The sequence below is a fragment of the Cryptomeria japonica genome, chromosome 5 (genome assembly GCF_030272615.1).
Source record: "Cryptomeria japonica chromosome 5, Sugi_1.0, whole genome shotgun sequence".
Lineage (NCBI taxonomy): Eukaryota > Viridiplantae > Streptophyta > Pinopsida > Cupressales > Cupressaceae > Cryptomeria > Cryptomeria japonica.
The window spans coordinates 415,202,454-415,217,069 of NC_081409.1; the positions used below are offsets into that span (position 1 = coordinate 415,202,454).

The following is a 14,616-nucleotide window of genomic DNA, read 5'->3' on the forward strand; positions in this document are numbered from 1 at the left end:
GGAAAGAGAGAAATAGGTGTCTCTTTAAGAATGAAAAACAAGATGTCCTAAGAATCATCAATAAGATAGAGTCGGCTGTCACTGAGCTTGTGAACAATAGACTCACCTCAGGCTCACTTAAAAATGTCTCTATATCTTATTGGGATTAAAAGATGAAAAAATGATGGAAGGGCTTGTCCTTTCCTCCCTTTGTAGGAGTAGGCCCTATGGCCAGCCTCCAATCAAGGGCAACATGTAGATGGCAGCCCCCTGGTGAAGGGTGGATGAAGCTAAACTTTGATGGGGCTGCCCGAGGCAACCCAGGGCAAGACGGGATTGGATGCATTGTTCATAACTGGGAAGGCAAAGAAATAGCATCCCTTGCCTCTCCAATTGGCATCAACACAAACAACTGGGTAGAACTGATGGCCCTAGTGGAAGGCTTGCTCTTATGTAGGAAACTTGAAGTTAAATTCTTAGATATTGAGGGAGATTCGGCTATAATTGTCAATGCTCTAAGGAAAGGGAGCATGCCTAATTGGAAACTTAATACCTTGCTGTCAAAGGCTTTACAATTATGCAAAGGTTTTGATAGGCTTATAGTTAATCATATCTATAGGGAAGGCAATAAAAGGGCGGATGAGCTAGCCAACTTGGGAGCTGATGGCATCAAGCTCCTTTCTATGCCAACCTAAGACCAGGTCCTCTTCATTGCCCCAGTATCCGTCCTCATGCCTTCCCTCCCCTCACTTCTCGCTTGCCTAGGTCTTAGCTACCTCGGATTAGCTCCCTATTTAAACCTTCCCCTTCTTAAGACTATGGTTTAAAGATGGCTAACATGCAAAATTCAGGGTCTGGACAAAAATTTATATCCAACCAGGCATAATCATACTCTGTCTCCTCTCTGCAATACATTTATAAGGAAAGGGAGGGGGGATTGACTGAATCCCATTTACCTACTCTTGTTATTGTAGCTTAGATCTCATCCTTCTCAAGGATTGCATCCAGGAGCATTAACAAGAGTTGGTATGTTGGAGACTCCTTATCTGGTTGGGTTTTGGGTTGATCATGATTGGGCCTAAGATAAACGAATTTGGAAGCCCAACTTAGTTTTAAGTTTTATATCTCTTATTTATGTTCTGTAAGGATAGGTTTCACAGGATAGTTTATTAAGGTATCTCTCTAGCTTTACAGATAAATTTTCATTTATGATATTGGACTGATCAATACTAACAAATATGCCTAGTGTTTGAGTAACTAACCATGCAGGCTAAATAGGTATACCTCGAGCAATTAAGGGATACTATATACTACCAAATAACAACTTCAGAGCCATGCAGGGGGAAGTTAAGGGACAAATGATTTTTGAAACTTGTAAATTAGGGCTTGTAAGGGAGGGGTAAAATAGAAACCTCCCTCCTGATCACCTTGGCTCGAGGTGTTGATGTATTAAAATATGGAATTATTGTATATTAAGTCAGGACTAGCTGGACTATGGTCCTGGGCAAGGCCAGAGGTTTTCTCGTCTCCACTCTTTCCTACCGGTGCCTGCATGAGTGGAGTAATGTAAACTTCAAAATAATTAATAAAATTCTTGGCCTCGGCCTCTTACCGAACCAAAAAAACAAAAAAACTATTGGTTATTTAGATTATTATATTCCTTTGTTACCATTTGGGTAAATAAAATAAAATATAACCTACAACTATTTTACTATAGGTTGAAAGATTTAGGGTAAGTATATAATAATATTTTATATTTTATTGCCTCAATTTTGTGCATGGTAGGTATGAAATATTGTATTTTAGATTATTTTTCATTGGATGACATATCCTATGGTTTTTGAATAAAATTCTATTTAATCAGCTTTCTGAGTTTTTTCCTGGGTTGGCTTCTTGGATGAATTTGGTGATTGTTGATGAGTCTGGAAATTGGGGATTTTGCTTGGCTTGTTGAATTGTGGTTGGATTGTGCTTCTTCGAATTCATTGTGCCATAACTCCTATTGTTTCAGGTTGGTTGAATTTTCCTCTTCTTTGCATTTTCATTTTCGAAAAGATTGTTTTCCTTGTGACTATAAAAAGATTGTTTGCAGAAGGGGTGCTGGAAATAACTATGAAAAGAATGTTCATAAAGTTATAATGTAAAGTTGGAGTTATCATATATTTCATGAAAATTATGGCTAAGTAATGCAGTGAGTGACTTGTAAATATTTTTGTGGCTGTCTTGAGTCTTATGTGTATCGATAATGGCTATCCCTCAAGATTTTGGTAATTGTTTTGAGATTTTGTTTGTGTACTTGTGTTTGGTATTAATTTATTATGGCCTGGGTGTTTTTCATGAGTGTTGGTAGTTTCTACCTATTTCTATCATGATAAACAGCTCTCTGTGTATTGCCATGAGAGCTTCTGTGACACTCTAGGAAGTCTTTGTTTGTTGAGAATATTTGTTGTGGGAGTAGTCCCTTGATTAATATTTGTCCTAGAACCTCTATTTGTCTTGTTTTAGAAATCATTGTTAGACTTATTACTTTTTTGAATCCATCTATAACTTTCTAAGTCGTATTCTGAGTCCATTTGTCATAAGCACTAAATTTGATATCGAATGCACTATAACTATGAAAGCGCTAATTTGTTTATCATATGTGTCATTAATTTAGGGGTATGTGCTATTCCATTGAATGAAGGCATTGTTTCACTGAGTGAAAGCACATTTCTTTTTTATGCAAGCACTATATAGATTGATATAAGCACTAAACTATTAATCTAAGGTGTTGTAGTATGTGTTGAATGCACTTTTTTATATATTATATGTGTTTAGTATGTGTTGTATGTGCTATATTGCTTGCGAAATGTGCTTAACTACCCTGATTTCATGTCTGTGATTATTTTGACTTTCTGATCCATTTTTCCCGAGTCTAATTTTATACTAGAGGCTGTATTTTGATATTTTCATGATTATCAGATATTTTTATAATAGAATTTGGTTATTTGTTTCAGTTTTGGCTTCGACAATATGGTTTATACCTTTTTGTTTATGGATGTGTATATGTTGGAATAGCTCCAGCTGAGATGGTTATTCCTTGCTATAGAGGTTTATAGTGGTTATGGCTCCAGTGAGATGACCATGCCTCATTGTTGAGGATTTTTATTGTTCATGGTCGAGTAAGAGGTATTTATACCTTACTCTTATTTATTTATGTTTTATTATTGATGAGGCTCTTGGTTTATATGTTGGCATAATGGCATTTTGGCTATCATTGTAATGCCTGCCAAAATAACCTAGAGAAATTAACCAGCTAACATGCAAACAAAGATTGTTTTTTTTAAACATCTAGTAATGCAACATAATCAACTAACTACTCATATGCATCTAACATCTATTAACATGATTTACCATTACCCATCATGAAAAAAATAACCAAACATGATACACAAGTGGAAATAGAACACAACATCTATCTTCTGTAGGGTATCTCAACGTCATTTCTTTCACTGCTAACCATAAGAAACAACATCATAATTACAACTAATCCAATGCATACTACTTCTAGTATCAATTATTCTTTCCATGCACATATGAAATATCATTTCTAATCTATCTATGATAAATGCAATCTTCATCAATGTAACTACCAATTAACCCGATAAGGTTCATTTTAAAGCACCAATGACAAATGTTCCTAATCCCAATCACTTTCTCATTCCTAACAACATGATCTACTACCAATACTAATTACCACATTTTTAATCCATTTCTTAAACCATAATAGACATCCATACAACACTAAATGCATAACCATAGAGCCAATTCCTTTTTCCCTATTAATGAATCAATGACAAGATACACATTATACAACTTTATGCTCACCTAATATCATCTATCATTTTACATGAACATGTAAAGCCCACTTATACTCAAGTGAACATCACTAAAAGTAGCAATGAATTTTATTTAAAACAATCACATATTATAATATTACTAAAAGATTATGATTATACACATTGTAACATAAATAGTTCTGGTTTACGCATCAGTCAAATAACAAACCCATCACTTCATACCGAAGATTTCTCTTCTCGCTACAGAACTTGACTTGACCTACCCCATATTCCTGCACAAAAGCTTACACCGCTAGAAACACACATTAGATCTATCAATTGTTAGATAAAAGTTCAATAGGTTAAACCATACAAAGGCTTAAACTAGATCAAACATCCACCAATGAAATTACAAGGATAAACATACAACCTAGGAAGAATGACAAGATCAGACAAATCAAAAAATCTTGACCTAAGGGCTAGATCTATAGTCTCGGGGGCTCATCGCAGATGGCCTTGCCTACGTGAATGCACAAAGACTTCATAGTTTGACTAAAATAAAAATAAAAAAGTGCATACACAACCCTTTATAGAGTCTCCTACACTAGGCAATTCTCTCATTGGCTACCACCCACTTAGATGAAACAGAGACAAAGTCCTAAATAATTTGATACAAAGGTTGTAGCACAAAATTTCTTACAACTACACCAAGGCTCCCAACACCAACTCCAACACTAAAATAACTCAATATGATACCTTAGAGAAATAATAATATATATGGTGCTAGATATAATCTACAACTTATGTTAGAACTAGATAAAAACAAGAAAATGCATCACTATAACTCTCATACCTAGCTCTGTAGATTTTTGCCATCAAACCAAAAGCACGTACTAGTGGTGGAGAGGGATCTCATCATAAATATAGTCACTACACCAACACCCCCCCCCCCCCCACACGACATAGTTGGATGCAACCAAGCACCATGTAGGATTCGTACCCACTATGTACCACATCAATAAGCCAAGCTTATGCGGATGAAGGGTCTAGGGCTTGAGGGACTCGAACCGATGACTTGCGCTCTGATACCATGTAGATTTTTTCCATCACACCAAAAGAATGTACTAGTGGTGGAGGGGGATCTCATCTTTGATATAGTCATTATGCCATCAAGATACACATAACGGAAGCTTGAATTCAAAAAGACATATTCATACAAGAGCATAATTGAGTTAGCTATTACTTAAAAAGTGTAACCTCTAACATATAGAATTAGAACTCTTCCTCATAGCTCCTTTCCTCTACTGACCTTTTATGAACAAGAAACTAATTAATGCTAAACTAAAGGTAACATGGATATAGTTAAAAGGTTTATGCACTTAACTAACTACCTCAACCCAATTAGAAAACAAGTACAAGATTCACCTAAAAACAGAACACATTTCCATACTGGTCTCAATTGGAAGTCAGAAATAAATTCTAATTATTAAACCAAGCACCATAATCTAAAATTAAGAATATGCATCACCAATATACACATCACATGGGGTATCCAACACACTACTAAAACTTTGACCATTACCAATCTTAACACGGTATAGACTACCTAGAGTTAATTGGTGAACAACCGGTCAACTCACTACTACTTGACCGTTAGAAAAAGATAAAAATGCGTATTGACAACAAAGGTCAAATTAAAGCATAAAACAAGTTTATTTCTTAGTGTCATAAACTCATTTGTTAAAACATATTAAAGCATAAAATACGTACACTCTTTTTTAACATTATTTCCCTAGTTTTTCCCAAACTAGATTGTAAATCAAAAGATTTCGATCATCCTTGAATTGCCAATTACATAAAGCTACTGCATAAAGAAATGATTACTTAATTTATATTAAACTTTCAACAATGTATTTCTTCAAGTCCTTTTTATTTAAATCCAAATAAACTCATTAACCAGAACATCACTATGTTAATCTAAGCACATCAATAACTTGAACTCAAAACTATATTAATAAATATACATACATATATATAAACAAACTAAAATCTTAATTAAAAAAAAAAACCATAACCAAAATTAAATACACCCTACAACGTTTACACCACAGACTGTGGATAAAACCCCACAGTCGTGGATCTCCATGAACTGTGGATCCCACAGTCGTGGGTTTCCACGGTACTATGGATACCACATTCGTGGCCCCCATGGTCTATGGTACCACAATCGTGGGTTTCCTCGGGTTGTGGCTATCACAGTCGTGGTTTCTCATGGATTGTGGCTACCACACCCGTGGGCACCACACACTGTGGTACTCCATAGCGAGGTCATGGGTAAAGCCACTATTAGATTATGCAAGAAGCAAGAATCGATCCATGATCTAATGTCGGAAGTAGATCACATGCAAATCCAAGCAACAGATGATCAAAGATTAAAATAGTTGAATGAGAAAAAATCTGACGTGAGAGAAAAATAAAGACAAAGAATTTTGGAGAAGACTCTCATCAAGCAATCACTGAACTTTTGAAGGTGAGATTATATTACTTATTATATAAAAAAATTATTAGCATATACAACCAAGAGGTGCATTAACTCCCACCTCCATAAAAATTGGGAGGTTTTACCTACTACCCCATAAAAGGTGAGAGGTTTTTATCTACTTGGTAAATGCCAAAACATGTGGCATAGCTTCCTTACATGAAAACAAAAAATGAGTTATAAGAGGTGGTATATAAGGCCAAATGAGGGTGAGAAACCCAACTACCCCATAACCCACTTAGGAAATGACAAAATAGTGGTTATGAGAGGTGGCACAACAAGCCAAAAGAGGGTGTGTAACTCAACTACCTATGTGTGGTGGGGAGTTACACATGTACCTGAAGTATTTTTCCACGTGTCCTCATATTAACCACTCCTAATAACCTAAGCAAGCTTAATAAAATATGTGTGTAGGAAAAATAAATATCCCCTAACATAAGGAAAATAAAACCCCCCCCCATAAGAGGAGTATCCCCCCCCCTAAATAGAGAGAGAAATAATGAAGGACTAAGAAGACCCTCCTGAAGTAAATGCTTGTCGATGGTGGATGATTGAAACTGGAAGTAGATTATGTTCCACAATCGTCGAAAAATGTTCCCCCCTGATGGGGTTCACCTAGCTTGCTCACACTTCACCTAGTTGGTGTTGCTCAATTCCACCAGCCTCTCTAGGTCTAGATATTCTCTAAGACCTCCAAGTCCTTCTTAATCTCTTCTAGGGATTTTTTCTTGTTAATCTCAAGGTGTTTTCATCAAGTGTTTACCTAGGAACCGTACCAATTCAAAGAGTTTCCCACATGCTCATTCTTGATGTCTTGGCTTCAACTTGTCAATTTTACCTCCTGCTATTGTGAGTTGTTGAAGAGGTGTGGAGGTGGATTCTAACATGAAATTATTACCATTTGGGTCCATTTTTGGTTTGCATCCATTAGCTTTCTTACCGATTTCACCATTTTTCCTAGAAAAGGGCTACAAGGAATGAGCCCCTATTAGGCCTCCAAAATCCGGTTTTCTAGGGCTTGGAAGAAAACAGTCCAAAAGACCCTATAAAAAGGTTGGTTTTTCTTCAAACACTCACCTATCCCCAATTTATTTAAGTGGTTTTGGTTTCCCAACTCACCGTACAGTGCCCTAACCCAAAAATGAGGGTTTTGAAGAGTTTCTAGGCCTCCTAACCGGCAGTGACTGGTCAAGTTTGTAAAATGGACATCTATAGGTATTTTCAAGGATTATCCTTGAAATGGAAAGTCTTTATGGACCTTATGAACCTCTCCAATTTATTTTTCTATAGGTTTGAGTACACCTTTGCACTTTGCATTTACATTTTGCCCTGTCTTCTCTAGTCGGGTTGCTCCTGAACTCGCCTAGAAAAAGGTGGCAGCCATGTCAAACATCACCTCCAGAACTTCTCCCTACATATGTACACTTTAAAAGTGTTTTCCTTTCATTTCCCAATAGGCCATGATGGTAGCACAGAGGGATTTTATGGGGCAACCATTTTACATAAAATTGCTATTTACAAGCCAAAATTGGCTGATTGAAAACAAAGCAATGAAATCACCAACGCACACTAAATACAAAGATTTAAATGAAAAAAATTAATATAAAACACACCAAATAAAATCAATCCATTATTGGATCAAGGGATTAAATCCATTTGTATTCACATTATGAGCAAAATAAGCCAAAATAGTGACAAACAGTCCGAAAATGTGTAGTTTCAAATTGTTGATCATACAAAAACAAAACTCCAACCTTGGTAACCATGCAAGAGGAGGTTCTTATAGTATTACCCACATGTGGAGGCATTATATGGTGTTGTGCTATCCCTAACTCAATCGCTAATCATTTTGGCACAAAAGTTGTCATGACAACTTTCAAAAGTTGTCATGACAATTTTTACAATTTTGCACTTTTTGCTTTTCCAACCTATGAAACCTATTATAAGTATTTACTCATGACTTTTTAAGCTTGGATAAGACTAATATAAACCTCACTCATGCTCATACCAATTTTTACCACTTTTGACCATCAAGAAGGTCAATTTCCTACTCAAACCACTACTTATGTACAAAATGCAAACCTAGGAAGAAACTAACTCAACTAGGCCTAGACTTGACTCATCACACTCACTCTTGGACCATCCTAGAGTCCTTATTAAGTACCTAACTTGGCTAAGGTCAGTACAAGCCAAAATTGAGAAAAGACTATAAGCCTAAGTCCTAGGTGCTCCTGCACCATTCTCCCAAACAAAAGAAAACTAAGTCACCTCCTTGGGGATTAGATTCTGATCAATGCCTAACTTCTTAAAATCTATCTCAAGCACCTATGTAGCTTCATCATCATCCATACCCTTCTATTTTATTAGGTGCTCCCAATAGTTTTGATGCCTTGTCTTCTTAGCGATCCTTGAACTCAACACCTTCTTAGCCTTTGGATTTGGTTTTGCTGGTAGTTGAAGGTTATTTGCATCATCTAATACCTCTGAGTGACTACAATATGAACCTTGAATTGGTCCTTTGTAGACAACTAAGTCTACTTTGTTGAAAACCGGTGACAATCCTATGTCACTAGGTAGGTCCACTTTGTATGCATTTTCTCCATACTTGGCTAGATTGCTACACGGACCCAACCTTCTCATTTGCAACTTGTTAAGTACCCCTTGCTATAGACTTGATTTGTTTAGGTGCACCATGACAAGATCTCCTACTTGGAATTGTAGGTTCTTCCTTCTCTCATCAACATTTTGCTTGATTTTTCTTGTGTTCTCCATCAATGCTTGCTTCACTGATTCATGTACCTCCTTCATTGACTGAGCAAAGTCTTCTGCATATCCACTTCTTGCTACTACATTACCTAAGTCTCTTAGCTCCAAAATACCCCTTGGGTGAACACCATAGACCACTTCAAAAGGGCTCTTACTGGTGGTCCTATTTATTGTGTCATTGTAAGCATATTCAACTTGTGAAAGCACTTGATCCCATGTCTGACCATACTCTTTGGTAAGGCACCTCAATAAGTTCCCTAAGCTTCTATTCACCACTTCGGTCTGCCCATCTATTTGTGGATGGTAGGCTGATCCAAAAGATAGGTTGGTGCCAAGCTTGTGCGAAAGTGTCTTCCAAAAGTGACTCATGAACTTTGAGTCTCTATCGGAAACAATGCTCATGGGTAAACCATGTATCCTTACTACTTCCTTGAAGAACAAATGAGCTATTTGGCATTCATCATGAGTAGTCTTGCAAGGCACAAAGTGGGCCATCTTACTAAATCTGTCCACAATAACATAAATATTGTCAAATCCCTACTTTTTCCTTGGTAAACCTACTACAAATTCCATACTAATGCACTCCCAAGGTCTATTTGGTATGGGTAGAGGAACTGGTACAAACCGACATTTGAAGAAATACCCTTGGCCTTTTGGCAAACTGTACAAGTCTCCACACACTTTTTCACATCTTGAATCATCCTAGGCCATTAATAATACCTCTGAACCAACTCTTGAGTCCTATTGACTCCAAAATGACCACTAAGGCTGCCAATATGCTTCTCTTGTATGATATTTTCTCTCATTGACCCTCTAGGCACACAAAGTTGTCCACCTCTAAACAATAGTCCATATAGCAAAGTAAATTATGAATACTCACTATGGAAATGATTTTGGTATTCCTTGCACACCTTGTAGGCATTTGAGAAGTCTTCATCCTCCAGGTATAGGCCTCTAAAACTGTCAACACCTATGCTCCTCAACTGAATTTCTTGGACTGTCAGGAGTCTTCTGCTCAATGCATCAGCAACCCAGTTCAACTATCCTTTTTTTTGTGTTTGATTGTGAATGTGTAGGCTTGCATGTACTCCACCCATTTCATGTGTTTGTGACTGAGTTTGTCTTGTGAGTTTAGAAAGATCAATGCTTGATTGTCCATATAGACTACAAATTTCTTAGGAAGGAGATAGTGTCTCCACTTCCTCAAAGCCTGCACTAAAGCATATAATTCCAAGTTATAAGAGGAGTAATTCCTCTTTGCATCACTTAGCTTCTCACTATGGAAATCTACTGGTCTTTCTTCTTGGCTTAGGACAACACCTACTGCAACATTGCTTGCATCACATTCCACTGTGAAGAGTTTCTCAAAACTAGGCAACACTAACACCGATTGAGTAGCTATCTTCTCCTTCAAGGTTTCAAATCCTCTATTTTCTTGTTCATTCCATTGAAACTTTTCCTTCATTCCACCTCTAATGGTGTCTAACATTGGTGCACATATAGCACTAAATTTCCTAATCAACTTCCTATAGTACTGAGCTAGTCCATGGAAGCTTCTCACCTCTGTTGTTGACTTAGGAGTAGGCCAACTTACTATGGCTTCAACCTTGTTGGGATCCATCTTGAGGTTTCCTTGAGACAACACAAACCCAAGGTAAACCAAATCCTGCTTAACAAATTCACACTTGTCCAAGTTCATGGTTAGCTTTTCATCATGCAATCTTTGTAGCACATTTTGCAAATGATTAATATGATTTTCCCTATCCTTACTGAAAATTAGAATATCATCTAGATATACCACCACAAATTTACCTATTAAGTCCTTCATCACCTCATTCATGAGTCTCATGAAGGTGCTTGGAGCATTGGATAAGCCAAATGGCATTACAGGCCATTCATAAAGACCCTCTGTAGTCTTAAATGCAGTTTTCCACTCATCACCCTCCTTAATCCTAATTTGGTGGTATCCACTTTTAAGGTCAATATTGGTAAATTAATTTGCCTCCCCTAAACAATCCATTAGGTCTTCTATTCTAGGAATTGGAAACATATATGATGGTGATCCTATTTATAGCTCTAGAGTCAGTACACAATCTCCAAGTACCACCTTTCTTTGGGGCTAACATGGTAGGGACAACACAAGGGCTAATGCTTTTCCTAATTAGGCCTTGGTCTAAAAGCTCTTGGATTTGCTTGGCAATCTCAACATTTTGTTGGGGAGTCATTTTGTAAGCTACCTTGTTAGGTAAGGATGCTCTAGGAATGAATTCTATTTGATGGTTTACGGTTCTTTTAGGAGGTAAGGTAGCTGGTTGTCCATCACTCACTATGCCTTTGAACTTCTTCAATAATTCTTGAACCTCTATTGGCAAATCTGTTTGCTCTTCCTTGTCTTCCTCTTTAGGCTTCATTATTAATTTAAACCCTATACCTTCACCTTCTTCAAGTGTCTTCAAGAATTGTTTTTCACTCACCAAAAGAACATTAGGACCTACTGCCCTCTTTTCACCTTCCTCAAGGATAGATTGGATCTTGAAAGTGACTCCATATTTCTTGAATGAGTATGCATTATTGGTTGCATCATGAATAGCTTGTCTATCAAATTGTCATGGTCTTCCTAATAGAAGATGACATGCATCCATGGGTAGAACATCACATAACACTTTGTCCTTATACCTCCCAATGGTAAAATCCACCCAGGCTTTCTCATTGACTAGGACATGTTGGCCTTTGTTCAACCAAGTGACACTATAAGGGCTGTTGTGAGGTATCCTTTGAAATTTAAGCTTACTCACTACCTCTTCTGACACATTGACCCTAAATCAATGATCACTTTGGAAACTTTGTCCATTATCTTGCATTTGATCCTAAATAATGACCTCCTTTGGCTAGGCTCTTCTTTGACCGGTTCTTTTAACAAAGTTCTCCTTATCATCAAGTTGTCACCTACCTCTGATTCTAAGGAAACTTCTGAAGTCTTTCTGCTTGAAGCCTCTTCTTGAAGATAATTTACTCTCCTTTCACTACCTTGTGATGATGATCCCTTCTCTAGACACCTATATACTAGATGACCAAGTTGGTTGCAATGGTAACACTTCATTGTTGCAAAATATGAGGAACCTCTACCTTGTCCACTAGATCTTCCTCTAAAACCACTATTTGACCCCCTTCCTTTATTGAATCCTCCTTTACTAGTGCCACTATCTTGCTGCTCAGTGAGTTTAGACTCACCTTGTGTTCTTTGCTCTGAGCTTCTTCCTCCAAAGCCTCCCCTATGGCCTCTATTGTCTTTTCCTCTACCTCTGCCCCTATTACTACTTGAATCGTGTTTTCTTTTCAGTTTTTCTTCCACTTTAAGGGCAAGTTGATAGGTTTGATGAACTATCTTTGGGCTCATTAGACTAATTTCTTCTTGGATGTTCCACCGTAGACCATTTAGGTACCTAGGAACTTTGAGACTCTCTTCTTCCACCACATGAGATCTAAGGCTAAGTTTATGGAACTCCTCTATGGTCTTTTTGTCTTAAGTTTTGTCTTTTCCTATGAATTTACACTTCATAGTCATTAGGGAGATAGACTTCTTTGATTTTGACTAACATCCCTTTCCAAGAAGAGATGGGTGCTTTGCCCATTTTCTTCCTCTCATCTTGCACAAATTTCCACCATGTGAGAGCAGCTCCTCTCATCCTAGATTTGGCCACTTTGACTCTTTGGGCTTCAGTTATGCCTTCGCATTCAAAATGGTTCTCCATGCCTTCTATCCATTCTAAGACCACTTTTGCTTCCATCTTACTAGTAAACAATGGCAATCCTTCTAGTGATTTACCACTTAAGGCCTTCAATGCCTTTAGGAAAGGTTCTTGTTCTAAGAATGGATTAGGTTCATGTACTTTGTCTATCTTTGACGCTTCTTTACCCTTCCCTTCTGCTCCTTCAACCTTTACCAACACTTCATCTGCCTTGGTTTCAATCTCACCAAGCTTACTTTCCAATTCAATCAACTTCTCCTTCAAGAGTTTATTTTCTTGCTCCTGATCATCCACTTTCTTTGCCAACTCTGCATTGGTCACCATTCTATTGTCTCCTATAGCTTCCACTAAGGACATCTACTCACCTAGCCCAAATCTTATAGTCTTTGATACCAATTTGATGGGGTTCACCTAGCTTGCTCACACTTCACCTTGTTGGTGTTGCTCAATTCCACCAACCTCTCCAGGTCTAGCTATTCTCTAAGACCTCCAAGTCCTTCTCAATCTCTTCTAGGGATTTCTTCTTGTCAGTCTCAAGGTGTTTTCATCAAGTGTTTAACTAGGAACCCTACCACTTCAAAGAGTTTCCCACATGCTCATTCTTGCTATCTTGGCTTCAACTTGTCAATTTTACCTCCTATTGTTGTGAGTTGTTGTAGAGGCATGGAGGTGGCTTCTAACATGAAATTATTATCATTTGGGTCCATTTGTGGTTTGCATCCATTATCTTTCTTACCGATTTCACCATTTTGCCTAGAAAAGGGCTACAAGGAATGAGCCCCTATTAGGCCTCCAAAATCTGGTTTTCTAGGGCTTGGAAGAAAATGGTCCAAAAGACCCTACAAAAAGGTTGTTTTTTATTCAAACACTCACCTATCCCCAAGTGATTTAAGTGGTTTTGGTTTCCCAACTCACCGTACAATGTCCTAACCCAAAAATGAGGGTTTTGAAGGGTTTCAAGGCCTCCTAACCGGCAGTGACTGGTCAAGTTTGTAAAATGGACATCTACAGGTCTTGTCAAGGATTCTCCTTGAAATGGAAATTCTTTATGGACATTATGAACCTCTCCAATTGATTTTGCAATAGGTTTGAGTACACCTCTGAACTTTGCATTGAAATTTTGCCTTGTCTTCTCTAGCAGGGTTGCTCCTGGACTCGCCTAGAACAAGGTGGAAGCCATGTCAAACATCACTTCCAAAAATTATACCTAAATGTGTACATTTTACAAGTGGTTTCCTTCCATTTCCCAATAGGCCATGATGGTAGCACGAAGGGATTTTATGGGGCAACCATTTTACATAAAATTGCTTTTTTACAAGCCAAAACTGGCTGATTGAAAACAAAGCAATGAAATCACCAACACACACTAACTAAAAAGCTTGAAATGAATAAAATTAATCTTAAACACACCAAAGAAACTCAATCCATTACTAGATCAATGGATTCAATCCATTTGTATTCACATTATGAGCAAAATAAGCCAAAATAGTGACAAACAGTCCGAAAATGACTAGTTTCATATTGTTGATCATACAAAAACAAAACTCCAACCTTGATAACTATGCAAGAGGAGGTTCTTATATTCTTCCCCTCACGTGGAGGAATTCTAGGGCATTGTGCTATCCCTAACTCCATCGCTAAGCATTTTAGGACAAGTTGTCATGACAATTTTTACAATTTTGCACTTTTTGCTTTTCCAACCTATGAAACATATTCTAAGTCTTTACTCATGCATTTTTAAGCTTTCCTAAGACTATATAAACCT

General features: G+C 37.4%; 1 pseudogene; it reads left to right on the forward strand.

The window, feature by feature from the left end:
• Window positions 1-206: 206 nt before the first annotated feature.
• The window catches only part of LOC131032423 (DNA replication licensing factor MCM4-like), a 41,360-nt pseudogene continuing 26,950 nt past the window's right edge, over window positions 207-14,616 (forward strand).